Raw genomic sequence first — 4,636 nt, forward strand, 5'->3', positions numbered from 1 at the left:
CTTAATCAGAATATAGGAGTAAATGTGGGATCACTGCTGAAATTGTACTCCACATTCTTTACAAGTGGTATTGCCACATTCAAAGACCATGTTTCAACGTAACTCCAGAAATACTGTACTTGTGGCTGCTCTTTGACCTGCTGGTACTTAGACACCAAAGAGGAATCTATGGTATTAACTTGTGGCCCACCTGAAATGGCAAATATAGAATTCTATGTCTGTACATTTTATTAGAGATATCAGAATAATAAAACAGTTAACAAATATTCAGAATCAGAAAACTGTTAAGAAATATTCTCTAGAAAAGAATTTAACATTGCTTTCTTTACCCAATTTCTTAAAGACTGTCTTTTGTTCTATCTTATGTAATCTGTTTTTAATAATTTTAGTTGAAATTTAAATTTGAACTTTCCATCTTAATTAGATGCAAGAACCTTTTGTAAAGTCATTGTACTAAATCATTCCAAATTCTTGATTGTTTGCAAAATTATTTAACACACAGAGGTATTTTTAAAAGTAGTAATATTTTACGAAAAACGAAATGGTTAAAATGGGTTAAATAGAAGTGTGTGTGTGTGTGTGTGTGTGTAATCATGTATTAACTTTATTTACACATATATGTTGTGGACCTTTTTTCCTCTTAAATATAGATTTCCATCTTAGATATTCAAATATATCTCACTGTATCTACAGTAAATTTTTAAAATGTCAACATTTCACAATATTTATCATGGTTAAATTCACATTTTATAACCTCACTAATCCTTTAATTAACAACTCATTAATTATCAAAAGTGTTCAGTAAAATCCACAAAAATGGACACATCCATAAATCAATAACTAACATTTTCATATAAAACTATATTTGTAAGCAATAAATGTTTACGTGTACATAACAATTAGTTAATTTGATTTAATGGTTCCTTAATCAATTTTAATGCATTATTATGTAAATGGTTGAGTATTCCACAGACATTTATATCCTGATGCAATATGTGACGAAGTTGTCTCGTCTCTTTCAAGTGCAAAGCATCTAATATGCTTCTTCACAATTTCACTTTCAATGTTTGGGTTAATCCGAGGCTACGACAGACAGCATTGATCCAGGGACATTACTGGCGCACATCTAACTGATCCCAGAGTAACAATAGACTCTGGTAGGATTTGAACTTGCAACATAAAAAGACAAAACTAAAACTTGTATGGTAATCATTCTGTATTTACTACAAGGGTCAAAGAAAGGGGTATTTTACGCGAAATGTAATGTTTTACATGAACTGAATGAAGTGAAAGAATTTGAACCCATAACACTGAGGTAATAGGTGAGATGAAGTAAAGAATCTACTCAGATACAACAACATGCTGTCTCACAGCAACCCATGGTGGGATTGTGCTGATAACGACTCAATAAAACTACATTGAAAAGATGAATGAAAATGATTTGGATATTGTAGATTATTGCTGACTTACAGTAGAAAAGGTAATGCAGAGATGTGGTAATACTATCATCCACGACATTGGCTTCAGCTTTAGACAACAAGAGCACTTTCACATCGCCTGTGCTTTCCCAACTCATGCCGGATATATATGTGCGACACCATCTTTACTCGCCACATTTACTTCAGTTTGTATTGAGGAGCTGCTTCACCACGTCTATGTCTCCATTACTACTAGCCAGATATAGAGGTGTCTTACCATCTTTATTCATCGCATCTGTATCAGCGTTAGAGAGTAGTAGCTGCTTCGCCATGTCTGTGTGTCCCTGAGCACTGGCTAGATGTAGGGGCGTGTTACCATCTTTATCCACCGCACTTACATCAGATTTAGAAAACAATAACTGCTTCACCATGTCTTTGTGTCCCTAAGCACTGGCTAGATGTAGGGGCGTGTTACCTTCTTTATCCACCGCACTTACATCAGATTTAGAAAGCAATAACTGCTTCACCATGTCTTTGTGTCCCTAAGCACTGGCTAGATGTAGGGGCGTGTTACCATCTTTATCCACTGCACTTACATCAGATTTAGAAAGCAATAACTGCTTCACCATGTCTTTGTGTCCCTAAGCACTGGCTAGATGTAGGGGCGTGTTACCATCGTTATCCACCGCACTTACATTAGATTTAGAAAGCAATAACTGCTTCACCATGTCTGTGTGTCCACCTAGGCAGACCAGATGTAGAGGTGTGTTACCATCTTTATCCACAACACTTACATCAGCTTTAGAAAGTAGTAGTTGCTTCACCATGTCTGTGAGTCCATGAACACATGCCAAATGTAAGTGTGTGTTACCATGTTTATTCGCCACATTGACGGCACCTTTATTTAGCAGGAGCTCCTTCAAGATATCTGTGTGTCCACGATTACATGCCAGATGTAGAGGTGTGTTACCATCTTTATCCCCAACACTTACATTAGCTTTAGAGAGTAGTAGCTGCTTCACCATATCTGTGAGTCCATGAACACATGTCAAATGTAAGTGTGTGTTACCATGTTTATTCGCCACATTGACGGCACCTTTATTTAGCAGGAGCTCCTTCAAGATATCTGTGTGTCCACGATTACATGCCAGATGTAGAGGTGTGTTACCATCTTTATTCGCGGCATTTACATCAGATTCAAACAAGAATAGCTGTTTCAGCATGTCTGTATCTCCCCCGCGGCACTCTAGAAGCAGAGGTGTGTTACCATCTTTATTCTCCACATTGATAGTAGCTTTAGATATTAGGAGCTCCTTCAAGATATCTGTGTGTCCACGATTACATGCCAGATGTAGAGGTGTGTTACCATCTTTATTCATTACATTCATATCAGGGTCAAACAGTAGTAGGTATTTCACCATGTGTCTATGTTATGTTCACCACGACAAGCCAGATGTAGAGGTGTGTTACCATCTTTATCTTCCACATTAACATGAGATTTAGAGAATAGTAGGTGCTTAGCCATGTTTGTGTGTCCATGACCACAGGCCAAATGTAGAGGTGTGTTACCATTTCTATTCACCACATTTACATCAAGTTCAAACAGTTATAGCTGTTTCACTATGTCTGTGTGTCCATCAGAACAAGACAGGTGTAGCGCTGTTTTTCCATCATTATTCAGTACATTTACATCAGGTGCATGCAGAAGTAGATGCTTCACGATGTCTGCGTGTCCACGAACACAGGCCAGATGTAGAGGTGTGTTACCATCACTATTCGCCAAATTTATATTAAGTTTAGATAACAGTAGCTGCTTCACCATGTCTTTCTGTCTACGAACACAGGCCAAATATAGAGCTGTATTACTATCATTATTCACCAAATGTATATTGGGTTTAGATAACAGTAGCTACTTTACCGTGTCTGCATGTCCACGACCACACGCTAGATGTTGAGATGTGTTACCATCATTATTCACTAGGTTTATGTCGGATTTGGAGGGCGGTAGCTGTTTCACTGTGTCTGTGTACCCACCATGACAGGCCAGGTGGAGAAGTGTATTACCATCTCTATCTGCCACATTTACATCAGGTTTAGATATTAATAGTACTTCAACATCTGTGTGTCCACCAGAGCAAAGCCAGTGCAGGGGTATGTAACCATATTTATCCTCCATATTTATATCAGGCTTAAAAAGTAGTAGCTGTTTAATTAGGCCTGTACTTCCATTAATACACGCCAAATGCAGAGGTGTGTGTTTGTACTTATTCACCAAGTCGATATGAGGCTCTTTTAGTTCTTCCTCATCGTCAGGAATTTTATCACAGACGAACGGATCCGGAGATATTTTCCCACTTTCTTTCAATACAGCATCTTTAGATTTGGATTGTAACAGTTTTTCACCAATGTCTCTGCTTTCAACACCATTGAGCATATTTAGTTTTTTTTTCCCATTTATTTTTCACCACAAGAACTCTAGGATTGGACTGTAGTAGTATCTTAGCAGCGTCTTTGTGTTCATTAATAGAGGCCAGATGTAGAGGTGTGTTCCCATAACTATTCACTACAGTGACATCAGGTTTAGTTACTAGGAGATGTTCAATAACACCAATGCGTCCCCAACGACAAGCCACATGTAGAGGAGTGTTACGATCTTTATCCGCCACATTTATATCGGGTGTAAACTGTAACATCTTCTTTACCAGGCTCGTGTGCCCAACACTACAGGCCACATGTAGAGGTGTGTTACCGTAATTGTCAGGTACTGTGATCTGAAAAAGAAAGAAGACATATTCCAAATAATGTCTAGATAGGGTGGTACAAGAATAGAAAAAAAAAACAGAAAGAGAAAAAGTGAACCAATGTGATAAACAGGAGTAATGATGATGGTGGGAGAAATAGTAAAAAGGTGAGGCTTATATTGTAATTATGCTTAAAAAGGACCACCTACATATGTATCTCTATATATCTACAAATATATGTAGATGCAAACTCGCATATCTTCATTTAAAGAATCCGAGAGATTCAGAAAAAATATCTGAGATCTTAGGGGATTAAAGAATATGTTTATATATAACGATGACCACTAAAGTGGACATAATGTTTTATTTATGTAATTTTCACTGTCTTGCCCGCATACGGTTTGGTATTTCGCTGAATTTCTTTTGAGAACCATTAGGTCTTAGTAGACAGCACATGTGATCTTCTTCTAGCACATT

The 4,636-nt window shown here is 37.4% G+C and overlaps 1 pseudogene; it reads right to left on the reverse strand.

Annotated features, from left to right (window-relative positions):
* Positions 1–1,017: 1,017 nt before the first annotated feature.
* On the reverse strand, positions 1,018–4,355 carry LOC149130316 (uncharacterized; annotated as a pseudogene).
* Positions 4,356–4,636: the final 281 nt, after the last annotated feature.

The sequence above is a fragment of the Octopus bimaculoides genome, chromosome 29 (assembly GCF_046866305.1).
Source record: "Octopus bimaculoides isolate indiv1 chromosome 29, ASM4686630v1, whole genome shotgun sequence".
In the NCBI taxonomy this organism is placed as follows: domain Eukaryota; kingdom Metazoa; phylum Mollusca; class Cephalopoda; order Octopoda; family Octopodidae; genus Octopus; species Octopus bimaculoides.